This window comes from Mytilus californianus, unplaced genomic scaffold (assembly GCF_021869535.1).
Source record: "Mytilus californianus isolate M0D057914Y unplaced genomic scaffold, xbMytCali1.0.p SCAF_77, whole genome shotgun sequence".
Taxonomy (NCBI): domain Eukaryota; kingdom Metazoa; phylum Mollusca; class Bivalvia; order Mytilida; family Mytilidae; genus Mytilus; species Mytilus californianus.
The window spans coordinates 385,441-403,042 of record NW_026262731.1 but is presented as its reverse complement, the minus strand read 5'-3'; the positions used below and the strand labels follow the sequence as shown (position 1 = coordinate 403,042).

The 17,602-nt window shown below is 33.8% G+C and overlaps 1 long non-coding RNA gene across 1 annotated transcript in view; it reads right to left on the bottom strand.

The window, feature by feature from the left end:
• Positions 1 to 3,798, bottom strand: part of LOC127710415 (uncharacterized) — a 31,244-nt gene extending 27,446 nt beyond the window's left edge. The window contains exon 1 of the long non-coding RNA XR_007986176.1: positions 3,726 to 3,798. This is a non-coding gene — a long non-coding RNA (uncharacterized LOC127710415). The remainder of the gene's footprint in view (positions 1 to 3,725) is intronic.
• Between the last annotated feature and the right edge of the window lie 13,804 nt (positions 3,799 to 17,602).

Genomic DNA, 17,602 nt, shown 5'->3' with positions numbered 1-17,602 from the left:
GCTTAAATCTATCTGCCCTGAAATTTTCAGACGAATGAGACATCTTGTTGTTGGGTTGTAAAGGACAGAAAGATACACGCGTACAATTGCATGTACAACAGGGATAGCAAATAGTCCATTGAGGGCAAGGGTCCTGATAAAGTGAGTATAAAATAACAAGATATATTAAAGCCAGATATGTACATAGAAAATAACAATACAAACACAAGTAAAACATAAGAGTTTGATATGTTCTGTAGGTATAAAACCACTAATTCATAGCCCCATTGCTTTCTATGTTAAATTCTGCAATTTCAAGCATAAATGGCTACTTTGTCTGAAGTTCAAATAAAGTGGCAGTTATTTCATGTCAAAACTGTACCTTATGCTGACTTGTGCTGAAAAAATCAACATACCTTTAATTGCATATTAGAGCGTACTGGTTCCCGGAAGTTTGATAGTACAAAAACAGGAACTTCTGATCTGAACAACAGGCCAAATGAGCCCTCCTATTAAAATTTCATATACTTCTTTATTATTCAAATAAAACTTTCAACAAGGGTTCTACAGTGATCCCAAGTCCCCAAGCTTTCATTTGATACTAAAACTACCCAAACATTCCCACTATAGACAAAGATACAGCTATGCGTAGGAACTATTTTGTTTAAAATATGTACTACTTTCTTGTATGTTCTTTCCGACCGGGCCTGAATTAGTGGTTCTATACCTGTATAGTTTTTTATAGGCCCTTCACCATCTTTGTGAACGTTTCAAACAAAATTCATGACTCACATGTAGTTTCTACTTCCTCTTGAAATTTCAGGGCTGTAGATCTATTATAAAGATCCAGAGCCCTTTATTTTTCCTAAAATAGATTGTATGCAGTGATCCCCTGATTATGCAAAATTTATGGCAATGACCAATTGATGGAAATATCATAGAAATGTTCTTTGGTGGACTACATGTGATTTCTAAAAAAAAAAGCAGTCAATGGTACGTTGTACAGCATCTTAACCTAGATCACCCAATCAGCTTAAATCATTATAATCATCTTAAATTCGTAAATCTTAAAGTCACCGACCATTTATCTTTTTTGAGGGAGGGGGGGCATGTTTTTTTCATAATTGTTTGATTTGAAAAAAAAAAAATTATTCATAAATAAAGCCCCAAAAAATTATTTAATATGAATGCTGTGTACCTGTTGAATGAATACTGTTTCTTACCAATATTACTTAAACTATTTAAAACCTTTTTTTGCTTTGCATTTAAAAGAAAAAAATAGACTCTAGAAAAAAATTATGCATCCCCCCCTCCTTATAAAAGACAAATGGTTGATGCCTTGGTATTCCCGTTTTCTGCTGCAGAAAACGGTAATATAAGATATTCTATGTGCTGGTTATTTCAAGCTATAGGGACATCTCGGACCACAACAAACTTGGACCGTTGCAAACTGTGACTACTTCTTTATTGAATTTAATTGGCTGTTTGTTCTTGTGTAATATAAAAGTAAGGATATGTGGTTTGCTTGCTAATAAAATGAATAAGACAACTACCACCAAAGTTCAAATGAAGTGGATGTAAGCAATTATAGGCAACCGTACGGCCTTCAACAATGAGAAAACTCCATACCGTATAATGCTATAAATGGTCCCGACATGAAAAATATGGAACAATTCAATTGAGAAAACTAACAGCTTAATTTATAACAAAACAATTGACGTGGCAGGGTATTTATAATACATCCCTCATTACAACAAAAACACAAAGTACAGATCTGAGAGTACTCGCAGTTACTGATACTAGTTCAAAGCCAATAACAACTAATAAAAAAATCATGTGTCTAAGACATTGTGGGTCTTTCTTGTCCCGCGTTAGTCTTTGTCAAATGATTTCCCTTCTCCTGGACTAACGCTTGGTTTGTCTGCCATTCATTGGTTAAGTCAAGAAAATTGTTGAGGCAATCTGACTGTGCATAACACTAATGTATAGATTTTTTTGTAATTTTGGAGTAAACTGGGGAAATGGGGAATATGTCAAAGAGACAACAACCTTACCAAAGAGCAGATAACAATTGAAGGCCACCAATGGGTCTTCAACGCAGCGAGAAAATCCTGCACACGGAGGTGGGCCTCAGCTAGCCCCTAAATAAAAATGAGTACTAGTTCAGTGAAAATAGACTTCATACTAAACTCCAAAACATACAAATGAACTAAAATTTTAAAACATACAAGACTAACAAAGGCCAGAGGCTCCTGACTTGGGACAGGTGCAATAATGCGGCGGGGCTAAACATGTTTTGTGAGATCTCAACCCTCCCCCTATACCTCAAGCCAATGTAGAATAAAGAAACACACAGCAATATGCACAGTAAAACTCAGTTTAAAAGAAGTCCGAGTCCAATGTCAGAATAGAAAACAAAAGAAACTAAGCAAAATGACAATGATACATAAATTAACAATGGACTACTAGCAGTTACTGACATGCCAGCTCCAGACCTCAATTAAACTGATTGAAAGATGTTTCTGAAAAAAGCGTGTGATGCTGAAGGTCAATTGCAAAATGTGAATATTGAAGAAAACAGATACTGCTATTATTGACAATATCTTGTAAAATGTACACTGATGTTAATGCATCACAATAAGGGGCCCCAGTAGAATCCCTTAGGTTGCGTTAAAAAAAATGCATCCATCAGTTTGTCTCACTTTTAAGCAAATTTAAGATTTTTTCTCGCCGCGATATAGTCTTTTTGTGCTGATGCAGCGTAAAGCAATCACCAATCAACCAATCAATCATTTTTTTTTTTAAAAGTCATAGGTTGTTTTACATGAGACACAGAAACGCCCACCTAATCCCTAAGGAAACAAGTCAGATATGGGCAAATTGGAGCCACACAATATCCAATATATAGAATAGATTCTGTATTTTATAATGCAAATCATATTCTGACCCCGCCTAATTTGTTGAAAATAGTTTGATGAGAATCCGTATAAAAAATTCCCTGTATAACATAATTTGAATTATGTATATATATACTTAATTAAAATTCTGTATAGTCAGACTGAGTCTGCATTTGCGTATGAAAAAAATTGTTACGTCATAATTCAGTATATACGGAATTCGATCCATACAGAAATAGTTCTGTATATCCGTTTTTTTAATTCTGTAAATACATAAACGATTTCTGTATATACGAAAAGGCGCGAAAATACATAATTGAATAATATACCTCTATACACAAATTTTAATTACGTATATACAGATTTTGAATTAAGTATATAAAAAGTATTCAAACTATACCTATCATATAGTACATATATACGTAATTATTTCTGTACATATGTAATTACATATACGTTATAATACAGACAGACATTTTTTGTTTTACCCTGATGCCGCACAATAATTATTTCTTAGTGTCGGACTAATGGGTTGTCGGATTATTGGGCTGTCGAAGCAATGGGTTGTTGGATTATTGGGTTGTCGGACTTGGGTTGTTGGACTAATGGGCTGTCAGAAGAATGGGCCGTCGGACTAATGAGCTGTCGGGCTAATGGACTGTCGGAATAATGGCGTGTAACAGTAACATAATAGCATAGGCATTGTGATCTAATGTACGGGAAATAATATGAAAACAACACGAAATAATTCCATGTCTGTTCTGAACGTATACCTTGAGTCGTCAACCCGCTCAAAATGCACTATAGTTTCACAAACATCTTAGTATTCTATATTATTCGCGTTCTTACCATTCGATCTGCTTTCATTTTGTACAAAATAACATGTCTTAAGGATCCACTATTTTTAACTTTTCCGTCTGCATAAACTTTCAAAAGCTTAGATGGGTATAATATGAAGACTCAGTGACGGGGAATCTTAATTTTTTTTCCGTGTCTGTTCTGTATACAGATGAGACAGACTGTATCTCGATTTCGGGCCCTTACAAATGTTCGACTTTGAGCGTTCGTAACGAAGATCAATCCTAAAAAAAATCGTTTCGTGTACATGAAATTTATACTGTGTTATTCTAATTTTTTTAATTTTTATCTTGAACAAATCTACTGTCTGTGAACGTATCACTATGTTTTCCAGCAGAAGGATACACATATTTTAACCAAGGAATTGTATATCTAAAATATACAATTCCTTGTTTTAACACAGTGACAAACAAAAAATTATTTTTTTGTTAGATATATATTTTTTGAATATGTCTTAAATAAAGCAGGAATTCGTTTGATTGGTTTTCATGATTGAAGGAATTGAAGCTTTTAAATTTAAGATATTTGAAAAAAAACTGACTGTGCAATATCACTTTTCTATCTGTTGTTTTTTTTTTTTCTATCTTTGCCGGCGACATAGTTTAACATAATTCATTACGAAAAAACTAGCCAAATTAATTAAATATGCAAAATAAAAACAGTATAATGCATACATCCTGATCGACAAAAAGTAACACGTTTATGCTTTGTGCCAGCAGAGATTACATTTCAGTCACCAATTTAATTTCGATTAAAGTTATGTCTTGGGCTGCTGTCTCGTTGCCTTTAAATTAAATATGTTTTGTTTATTAGGAATCGAATACCAGTTATTGCTGCTCTCAATTGAAATATCCTTTATCCAAAACATATAATCTACTCAACACACATCACCAATAAATATCCCGTTGGTGTGGAAATTACTTGAAGTTATAAAGTTGTTTCCATTATATCATCTCATTACAAATCAGAAAGATATAAAAGCAAGAGGCTCTCGAGAGCTTGAATCGCTCACCTGTACTTTTTGATTAAATCTTTCATCAATGATTATTTTTTGCTTTTCAATATATATTAATGGGTGGCTTAATTAAAAATGCCAAAAAGTTTGGTTTAACTTGGTTCAGTAGTTTCAGAGGAGAAAATTTTTCAAAGTTGGAAATCTATAGATAAACAAAGTGTGAAAAATTGTCTTTAAAGGGCAATAACTCCTTAAGGGATCAGTTGACAATTTTGGTCATATAAAATTATTTGTATATCTTACTCTGCTGCACATTTTTTCGGTTGACAGTTTATAATGATATTCAAGATAATAACCAAAAACTGCAAAATTTGCTTAAAATTACCAATTTAGTGGCAGCAACCCAATTGTTGTTAGATTCATCTGAAAATTTCAGGGCTAATAGAACTTGACTATCCCTTAAAACAGATAAGCTCTAAATGCTTTAATTTTTTAGATATAAGCGAAAAAACTGCATTTTCCCCATATGTTCTATGTTTAAATAGCCATGGCGGCCATGTTTTTGACGAAACAGAAAATAAAACACAAACTTTATTCTCGATACCCTACAGATATTCCGCTTAAGTGTGGTTTGAATTCGCCTTTTCAGAATCTTAAGGACCATTGTTCGTACACCAAAATGAAAATAACGTTACGTCATTGGTTGAATTTCCATAGTTTAGAACATCTTAAACCAATCACAACGTTTTGATGTACGCTTGTGAAAATATTACCCAGAATGCATGAGATTCTGAAACGGCGAATTGGTACAGTAGTTTCAGAGAAAGTTGTTTGGAATATGTTACACCGGACGGACGACGACGGACGCCAAATGTTGGCAAAAGCACACCTTGTCAAAGGAAAGGTGATTTAAAAAAGAAATAAAATAACAGCATAGTATCTCTTCTGATTAATGTACCACTTTAATTTTCGTCTTTAGCGCAATATTGGATTTGATACTTTGGCTAGAAAGTAAATATTCAATATTTATATCATTTATGATTAAGAAACTGTTTCCATCCTCAGTACTGTAAAGCGACCCGACTGTATATCTTATTTTTATTACCACATTTCAACATCTATTTCATTGCACTCTTATCACCGATGATTTATCTTGACAGCTTAATGTTTTCTTTCTCACCATGCTCACAAATACAAATTATGAATACATGTAATGCCATACTTGCAATTATTTTAAACAAATGGTTAATAAAATTGAATTCTAGTTCATTTCGATAATCACATAAGAACCTTTTGTTGTATTGTCGCTAATGAAATTGGCCGGAATATATTACAGGAAACTGTACACAAATAAGTCACACATTATACTTGCATGCCTTATATTTTGATTAGTAATTGTGTACTTAAAATGCTTAACGCATACATGAAACCTTTTTCATTTTCATACTACGTATACACTACTGAAATTACATGAAATCTTCCCGAAAATACTAAACTTTTTGTATATATTCTGTATGCAAACTTCGAAAGTTGCTTGGTTATCATAAAATCCACATATCACATTAAATCATATCAAATACTCACATTTTTTAATGATAACGCTTCCGTTTAACAAATAAACTATATAAATGATAGCTAATTCCTTGTTTTGTGTAGCAAAATATCGATATAATCGACGAATGCAATAAATATATATTCAAATTACCAAATTTTACAAAATGGCAGAACATACAAATATTCAAAAATAATTTGTGTCAAATTCGAGGCTCCAAATTTCGGAAAAACCTATGACGCGCCTGACAAGTGTGAAAATACAGTAAAATTGTGCTAATTGAACATTTCCTATCATTTAAAATCTTTCCAAATGAAATACAATATTTTGATAAATATTTTAATTGAAGAAAATTATTAATTAAAGTATCAAAATGTTACAAAAACTGGAATTAAGAACGCAACAATGAAATTTAAGGGGAAAAGGGGGAGGGTCATTTCTGTAGCCGAGAAAAGACTTATTATTTCAAATTCGTCCGTATCATTATGTCAATTTTTTTTTTTACCATATATACTGACTTAATTATCATCAATATCGTTGATATTTTAAAGCATGTATTTCAACAAAAAATACTGATCCAATTTTTTGTCATTATCATTATGATTTAATACCTTCATTGCGTCTTTTTATACCGTTTATTCAAAGCGACTCATTCAATTTCCTTTCAGGCTTGCTATAAAAAAAAAATGCATCAAAAACCAACGAAAATGGTCCATAATCTGTTATCATTTAACTTGAAATTTTAAATTGGCGAAAGGAAGGGAGGGTATATGTGTGTCAGAATTTGAGGTTACTATAACCACATAGAACCGTTAAAATAAGTTGGCTTTATTTGCAGTCAATATGTTACCTAACAAACTGTAAAAACATAAGCTGAGCTTTGATTCGACATAGCTACAACGTAACTACGAGTGTAGCAAATGAGATGCATAGTTTAGTACAAATTCTTAAGTACAGAACGTAAATTAAACTATATTAACCTACATGTATTTCTCACTTTACAAGTATATAATGTTGATATGAGTCCCTGTATAGCCGGGTAAAATGGCGTTCCGGCTAAATGGAAATCAAGAAGGAATATTTCGCTCCTTAAACTTTTATTTCAGCAGTCCGGTTAGACCGAACAACAAACTCCAAACCAAATGTAAAGTAACATACAAACAATAACAATATATATAAGCACAAGCAATTAAAGGATTAAGATGATTAACATATGCCAAATAGAAATAACAATAGTTTAGAAGAGTAATTGGTGTCCGACACGTATAAGTAAATTATTGTCTAAACTGTTACAGAGAATAAATAATTAAATGAATAGAGTAAATGAATTTAAGTCCTTTGTCCAAGATTATGACACATAATCCGTGTAAAACACTTATGCCTAAATTTACGACAAAGTTCAGAATAATAAAATAAATGCAAAACCTAAATATACATTAAAACAATTGAATAAATAAAATGTTGTTTAAAACTATTTTCACACTGCACAGTCCAAATAGTCCGGTCATATATTCCCGCGGCCCCTGAAGACACGACCCGGGTCTTAATGTTCATCTAAAATTGTTCCGAAAGTTTCTTCTGTGATTGTGGCGTCCTCTGTAACGATAGTTTTGGTTTGGATGATTATCTTCTCTTGTATTATTTCGAAAATTGTCCAATTCGTCTTCTAGTTCAGTGATTCGATCCCGCATATGTTCTTTGTCGCGTTGTAATTGGTATTGCTGGTCGATTGCTTCGCATCTTTGATCGTAAATCCGAAAATTAGCTTCTTCAAGATCAGTAATGCGTTCCCGTAATTTTTCCATATCTTTTTTATCATCTGCACCTTGTTTTTGAAGTTTTTCTAGATTGCTAACAACACTGGTATGCTTTTGATTTAACTCTTTAAACTTCTTCTCATAGTGTTCACTTTTGATTTTAAATTTTACTCTCTCTGAATTCACTCGGTCGTGCCTGAGTCTAACGTTATCTATAAAGTCCCTATTATATTCTAAGGTTGGAAAGAAGTCCATCAGTTCAATAGTATTGAGTTCCGCACAAGGAAAAATTGACATAGCTCTCTGTTCTTTGAATTTTATCATTCTTTCTGCGTCACGACGTAATTTCGATTTGGATTTAACTTTAACAACTTTCACGTCCGGTTGTCTGTGAAAGTTACACATTCTGGCGAAATGTCCAAAATTTCTGCACTTATAGCAAAATGACGTTTTTGCTATACATTGTCTAAAATGAAATTGATTGTTCACAGTCTTTCCACAAAACTTACATAGGTAGTTGTCCATATGTTGAAAATTTCTTGCCTAAAAAATAGTTCCATGATCAGACATCAGGTATCTCCAGTCTCGGCCAAAATTTCTGGTTCTCCGCGTATCCATTTTTCTGTTTGCTGGGGGATCAGCTTTACAGGTAGAACAAGGTATCCGATAGATGCGTTGCCCGGATGTCCTAACACCAGATATAGCCGGGTAAAATGGCGTTCCGGCTAAATGGAAATCAAGAAGGAATATTTCGCTCCTTAAACTTTTCTTTCAGCAGTCCGGTTAGACCGAACAACAAACTCCAAACCAAATGTAAAGTAACATACAAACAATAACAATATATATAAGCACAAGCAATTAAAGGATTAAGATGATTAACATATGCCAAATAGAAATAACAATAGTTTAGAAGAGTAATTGGTGTCCGACACGTATAAGTAAATTATTGTCTAAACTGTTACAGAGAATAAATAATTAAATGAATAGAGTAAATGAATTTAAGTCCTTTGTCCAAGATTATGACACATAATCCGTGTAAAACACTTATGCCTAAATTTACGACAAAGTTCAGAATAATAAAATAAATGCAAAACCTAAATATACATTAAAACAATTGAATAAATAAAATGTTGTTTAAAACTATTTTCACACTGCACAGTCCAAATAGTCCGGTCATACCTGTATAAAAAATATCGGACACCGGTATATATACATATAACACAGGCGAATTTAAGGGGAGCAGGCCTCTCTTTTTTGTGGGAAAATTTAGTTGGTTATTTAGGGAATCACTGAAGCATGACTGGAGCGACCCCCTCTTATGCAGTCAGTGGGCTTCCACTTAAAACAATTTCTGGACCCGCCACTGTATATTAAGCAAAACATGCTGTCCGACGTGTTTCTGTTGCTTTATATTTGTCATGAATTTCTATTCAGGATTTAATGCAAACAAAACATATATCGTTCTGGACATATATAAAAAGAAAGGGGACGAAAGAAACCCAGCGATAAAAAAAAAAAACATGTCAAGGAAAAAAATGCACAACACATTTGTCAAAAGAAAAACATCAAAAGGATAAACAACAGTAAAAACTTTATACTAAGAATTTTATTTTGAAAGATCCCAGGTTGGAGGAGGGTTTTGCACCAACAAGCCACATTCTGCATGAGCCTGTCCCAAATCAGGAGTCTATAATTCAGTCGTTGTCGTTTGTTAATGTATATCATATCCGTTTTCGTTCATTGCATTATTTTATCAGACCGTTATTTTTCTCGTTTGATTGTTTTACATTTGTCATTTCGGGGCCTTTTATAACTGATATGTGGTTTGGGTTTCGTTCATTGTTGAAGGTATTGTACGGTGACCTATAGTTGTAAACTTATATGTCATTCGAAATCTGGTGGAGAGGTGTCTCATATGCAGTCATACCACATCTTCTTATTTTTATATAACAGCATCAAATCCATTGTGTAGTGGTTAGCGCATCGGACTACAAACAAAAAAGGTTCCTGGTTTGATCTCCGTTCCGGGAAGAAAATTTTAGGGGCTGAATTTTCCGCTCTCCCTTGACACCATTTGCGAGAATGGTCTTGAGAAATGATGATAGTCCGTCGGAAGGGGACTATAAATGGCTGACCCGTGTTAAGAGAGAGCAATATATTTTGCACTTAAAAGACACCCTTGTAGATATCGAAAAAGAACAGGCTAATGCCGATACAAGGCAGCACTCGCACCAGCAAAGTGGAAAGGGATTAATATAAGTTGTAATAACTTGTTTCCCATTCCACTATAAATAAATATGTTTAAACTAAATCCGTAGATGAACTCTGATGCTCCGGATGAGTGACTTGTTCATGCTCTAATAATGGTACCCGTCGTTTAAACATGGTTAATAGTACGTACACAGGTTAAGTGGTACTTTTCCCATAGCATTAGAATAACAAGTTCACTCATGTAATGATTATATGAGTGCGAATATCATATGAAAATTTAAACTCTGACACTGGAGACGTAAACTCATTGGTTGCTGATGTTAAGTACATCGTACGAATAATATTTGAATAGAAAAAAGCTAACCCATTTAATAAGTATATGCGTCTATTGTTCAAAGCCTATTTTGGGAACTGAAGGTTGACAGTTTTTTAATTGCTTGATACAGTGCTCGACTTTGTCTCTTCGGCATTGGATTAAAAATTAAAAATTTGCCGCACTGGTTTCAAATTTCCATTGTTACGTTCCTCTGGGAATACACGATAAAAGTTGCCATAAAGAAATGTTACCATAAAAAACATTTACACGCAGCTAAGTGTATCTAAAGGGGTCGCATCAAAAGTTACCATTCAGTGAAATTTTCCTCTTTGAAACACAAAAATATTTCCCAGGAGAACTATTTAGTGAAATGTTCCTCTGGGGAACACATTAAATGACTAAATGATCAATATGATATCCCTCTTAGCAGTAAATATTTAATAACTTAAGACTTGCCAATTTTGGGGGAGAATATTATAAAAGAGAAATCATTGACTAATCTATAACTCTCGGGTAAGTCATAATTCTTATACTGTATATGTAGTCTTCATTACAATGTTCTCCTGAGGAACACTTCACTAAATGATAACTTTTGTCATGTGTTCCCAGGATACCATTTCAATAAATGATAGATGTGTCCCTAGACGAATATAACGCTATGTGTTCCCCAGAGGAACATTTCAGTAAGGTTAACAGGGGGAATTTCACGAAATAGTACAATAGTCATGCAATATTACTTATGCAACTAGTAGGTTCACCCACTACACACAATCAGCTAAATTAAAGCCGTCAGAAAAAAAAATGTTGTTTAAAGACTAACAATGTCGGTGATGTGATAATAATATGTTTAATTCAACCCTGATTCGGGTTTTGCTACAGCATATTCTACCTTCAAAACCGACGAAGCGTTGTTTAGGCTCTTAACATAGTTAGATAGTTGCTGTAGAACACAAACTCAGTCAGTGCCAATAAAAAAATAAAACGATGTGGTATTATTGCTAATGAGTCAAATCTCCATACGAGACCGAATGACATTAAAAATTAACAACTATATTTATATAGGTCATCGTACGGCCTTCAACAACGAGCAAATCTCATACCGCATAATCAGCTATAAAAGGCCCCGAAATGGACAATTGTAAAACAATTCAACCGAGAAAACTAACGGCCTAATTTATGTAAAAATAATTAACGAAAAAAAATATGATACACAGAAACAAACGACAACGGCTGAATTATAGGCCCCTGGCTTGGGACAGGGACATATAGAATGTGGCGAGGTAAAACATGTTAGCGGGCACCCAACCCTCCCCTAACCTGCCAGAGTGTTGTTACTGTACAACATAAGATCAAACTATAAAAATCAGTTGAAAAAGGCTAAACTCATCAGATGGATACAAATAGGAATACAATCTACCAAAGACACGGAGTGGACATGGCAGGGTACTCATACATCCCACAACAAGAAGGCAAATATGATCGGGTTGTTGTCTCTTTGACACATTCCCCATTTCCATTCTCAATTTTAGATAAACTGTTTCTGAAAAGAGGTTGATCATTTGCAAAAATATAAAGTTGAAATTTGTAAGCTTCTTGAGAAAGTCAAACCAAATCCATGCAAGTCTTAAGCGTTTAGCCTCTTGCATAAGTGTATTTATATATAAACATTTATTTTTATATCTACTTGATTGCTTAATGTCCAGTTGCAAATATATCATATAGAATTACGGAGATGTGATATGATTGCCAATAAGATATCTATCCGCCTAAGTGTAAAATCAGTGTATGTAAGAAATTATAGGCAACGTTACGGCCTTCAAAAATGACAAAAAAATCCTACACCGTATAGTCGGCTATACATGGCCCCTACATGAGAAATGTGAAACAATTCAATTGAGAAATCTAACGGGCTATTTAATAACAAAACAATTAACGAAAACAAAATATGACAGACATGAACCAACGACAACCAGTAAACTACTGGTTTCTGACTTGGGGCAAGCACAAAAGGAATGTGGCGGGTTGAACATGTTTGTGAAAGCTCACCCCTCCTCACGTCTCCCTAGCCTGAGACAAGGGTGTTACAGCAAAAAATATGAACAAACTATCCAAATCAGCTGAAAAGGGCTTAATCACCTGTCCTAAGTCAGGAATCTGATGTTCAGTACTTGTCGTTTGTTGATGTGGTTCATAAGTGTTTCTCGTTTCTCGTTTTTTATATAGATTATACCGTTGGTTTCCCCGTTTGAATGGTTTTACACTAGTAAGTTTTGGAGCCCTTTATAGTTTGCTGTTCGGTGTGAATCAAGGCTCCGTGTTGAAGACCGTACTTTGACCTATAATGGTTTACTTTTATAAATTTTGACTTGAATGGAGAGTTGTCTCATTGGCACTCATACCACATCTTCTTATATCTATTAGCTCATCAGATCGATACAAAGCAAAAAAAATAAAAAATCTATCAAAACACAGACCAGACGTGGCAGGGTATTTATACATTCCTATATATCAAAAAAAAACACACAATGCAGTGACAAATAATTCATGCATATTTAGAGAAACATTCAAATTACATTAAGTTACTTTTGTACTGTAAAAATCATTTACTAAGTGACTCCTTTTGTACTGATATACTCTGGTGGTGCATGTCTAATGTATATGAGGGTATTGTCTGTTTGTCCGTCAGTCGGTCAACATGTCGGACAATAACTCAAAAACGCTTTAACAAATTAACATGCAACCTTTGCGAATTGTTTATATTCATTAATGTAAGCTCCCTTTCGATTTTTATAAATCTTAGATTAAACGTTTACGAGTTACGGGGTTTTGTTTATTAAATTTTTCATATATTTCAAGTAATTAATAATATTGAACTTTTGCTACTTTTCACAAACAATAATAACCATGAACTGAATTCGAATTTGCTCCTTGGTTGACTAGTTCCGTGTTTTACAAGAAAACGAAGCACGTTGATATATGAAGAATTTCACATGGAAAACAAGGAAAATAATTTCCAGACATATTCATCTTACCATGGACTCATTATCAAAGGAAAGGTTCCACAGAAAATTAATGTCCTATCAAAATTATGAACATAGACTAACTTACTTAAGGAAAAAGTCCGAGGGACACACTTTACTACCAACCGTATTATATAATAATTTTTCTTTTGGTGCAGGATCGAACAATTAGAAAAATTGTTCCATCACCAGTGCTGTTTCTTTCTCTGCATGCTTATCTATTAAAATATACAGTTGAAATTTGTAAGCTTCTTGAGAAAGTCAAACCAAATCCGTGCAAGTCTTAAGCGTTTAACCTCTTGCATAAGTATATTTATATATAAACATTTATTTTTATATCTACTTGATTGTTTAATGTCCAGTTGCAAATATATCATATAGAATTACGGAGATGTGATATGATTGCCAATAAGATATCTATCCGCCTAAGTGTAAAATCAGTGTATGTAAGAAATTATAGGCAACGTTACGGCCTTCAAAAATGACAAAAAAATCCTACACCGTATAGTCGGCTATACATGGCCCCTACATGAGAAATGTGAAACAATTCAATTGAGAAATCTAACGGCTATTTAATAACGTAACAATTAACGAAAACAAAATATGACAGACATGAACCAACGACAACCAGTAAACTACTGGTTTCTGACTTGGGGCAAGCACATAAAGAATGTGGCGGGTTGAACATGTTTGTGAAAGCTCACCCCTCCCCACGCCTCCCTAGCCTGAGACAAGGGTGTTACAGCAAAAAATATGAACAAACTATCCAAATCAGCTGAAAAGGGCTTAATCACCTGTCCTAAGTCAGGAATCTGATGTTCAGTAGTTGTCGTTTGTTGATGTGGTTCATAAGTGTTTCTCGTTTCTCGTTTTTTATATAGATTAGACCGTTGGTTTCCCCGTTTGAATGGTTTTACACTAGTAAGTTTTGGGGCCCTTTATAGTTTGCTGTTCGGTGTGAATCAAGGCTCCGTGTTGAAGACCGTACTTTGACCTATAATGGTTTACTTTTATAAATTTTGACTTGAATGGAGAGTTGTCTCATTGGCACTCATACCACATCTTCTTATATCTATTAGCTCATCAGATCGATACAAAGCAACAAAAAAAAATATCTATCAAAACACAGACCAGACGTGGCAGGGTATTTATACATTCCTATATATAAAAAAAAAACACACAATGCAGTGACAAATAATTCATGCATATTTAGAGAAACATTCAAATTACATTAAGTTACTTTTGTACTGTAAAAATCATTTACTAAGTGACTCCTTTTGTACTAATATACTCTGGTGGTGTATGTCTAATGTATATGATCGAACAATTAGAAAAACTGTTCCATCACCAGTGCTGTTTCTTTCTCTGCATGCTTATCTATTAATATTATTACATTTTGGGTTCTTATAAACGCAAAACATAATCATTTCTTTCTTTTGCATCAAAAGCACACCGTAAGAATAAATCGAAGATATTCGGTGAAATTATTCATTTCCGGAATAAAAAAAATATTATTCTTTGTCATACGGATTACACTAAGCAGGAACTGCTTATCCTACTGAAGGCACCTAGTTCATCCCTATATTTGTTGTAAATGGATTCCTATTGTTTATGTTCTACTTTTTGGAGCAAGAGTACCACATAGCACCCTATTCTACTAAGTGAACACAATAACATATTACAGTTTATTCCGTGGAGGCATATGTACAAAACAATATCGACTGGATATTTCGCGATCCGTCAAGTTACATGGATCCAATAAATTTGTCCTAACAATTTCGGGTTTGTACCGACGGTTGAAGCATTTGGTTATGCCTTGGTTTTAGTTAGACAAGACAAAAATATCCAATCTTCTTTCTTACGACGCCTCATTATACAGAATAATGACTCATCAATGGTTATTTCACGCAAAGGTTACATAATTGGTGTCACTAGTGGATTGGGAACTACTGATCCTACAGGAATATCAGAAATCCTCTTCATGAGTTTTTGGTGGGGTTCGTGTCGCTCAATTATTATTTTCTCTGTTATTTTTGGTGTTTTTTGGTTGTTTTTTTTTTTTTGCCTAGTTACACGAATTTTTAATAGTTTGATATAAAATGGCCTGGGCATGATCCCAAAAAAAGAATGTGTCACTAAGAAAATGTGAAAAATATCAAATAAAAATAATTATGATATTATTGACGGATACAAATAGAAATTTATTTTTACAAAGACAAATAAATGCTGCCGGGCATGCAAAAAATGACACTCTTAAAATCTAATGGTCGAGCTCCTATCATGTGCCTATGGTGTATGGTCAAGTCATTTTGTGACGAAAAACACAAAGAGGCGGATTTAGGGGGAGGTGAACCGCCCCCCTCTTATGGAGCTACATATATTGTGAATGCATAGACTTTTTATTTGTCCCACTCCAAATGTTGCCTAGTTTGCCCCTTCGAAATCCTGGATCCGCATCTGACTTAAATGTAAAGTTTAATCAAGACGCCTACACTTTGTGACTTGAAAATTTTAGACATGACGTTTAACGCTCTTTTTTTAGTTGGGAAGATCGCAAATTCCAAGAGTTTGGAGAACCTTTTCACGTGACAAACACCAAGGTTGGAGAATAAAAACAGAAATAATAATATCATCTATCTGAATAACGTTAAACTTAGTTTTAGAACATAAGGCATATAAAATTATTTGTAAGATTTTCATCTCCGTCTGTCATGATTTATTTTATTATACGTTTATTCCATATTAGAGAAAAAAACATGTATACTAGAAATGTCAATGCAAAGTGATGCCAATTTTTATACATCTTTCACTAGTAAACATGCATAAACGTCGTAATAATTCATGTTCATGAGCTGTATACAGTACATGGTATGCAATGAGCACATCTTATAACACACACAAAAAAAAAAACAACGTTTGTTGCATATATTATATTTGTTTTTCGTTTATTGTTTTGTACTTAAATCAGGCTGTTTGTTTTCTCGTTTGAATTGTTTTACATATTTGTCATTTCGATGTCTTTTATACGGTAAGGTTTTGCTCATTATTGGCGACCGTACAGTGGCCGATAGCCGCTAACCTTCTACCTCATTCTGGTCTCTGATGGAGAGTTGTCTCATTGACAATCATACTACATCTTCTCATTTTTATATTACCAGTAAGTTACAGTTTAGAGATTTTTTACTGGGATTTCTAAGCGAGTACTACTGACACCAAAGACAATTTGCATTACAAAGATGTGAGATAACAAACAACAACCGTGCACTGGAATAGCAAGCACCACACAGGCACTTAGTAAACGGGACAGGTTAGAACTAAATGTTAGACTATAAAATGCCAAAATTGCTATTTGGTTTTCGAGTATACCACAAAATGGTAAAAAAAAGGCTGATGACACTTCAAAACTCATAAGTCGAAGAGAAACTCACAGTACCATGGCAATAAACGAAAAAAAAAAAAAAAACAAACAAAAAAAAAACAAATTCACAAACCACTACATAGTAAACTTAAGACTGAGCAACACGAATCCTACCCCACACCCTTTTCCCCCCAAAAAAATCCTGCTTGATCCTATGTGCTCCGGAAAGTTAGCAGATCATAAACATTTACGAATCGGACAATTATGCAAATCTGTTTAACCCTGCCGCATTTTTTATGTGCTTGTCCCTAATCAGGAGATTTCAACTAAGTTGTTGTCGATCGTAGCTCTCTGTCATAATTGACTTTCGTTTGTTTTTTCTTCATACATGTTTACATATATTCGATCGTTTTTGAATAATATAAAATGATTTTTATTTCGTTTCATTTCATTTCGTTTCATTTCGTCCATTTTTCGTTTCGTTTCGTTCATTGTTTCTATTTCGTTTCTCATTTTAGCACAACTCAGTATCGTTTCGTTTCGTTCATTGTGTTTCTGTTTCATTTCTCACAATACATTTTTGATGCCGTTTTCTGTTTCGTTTCGTTTCGTTTTGTTTGGTATCTTTCAGCTGTCTTTTTACATTTATGCTTTTTAATGTTGAAGTCATCTGTTCATGGATTTGACGCATGATTGAGG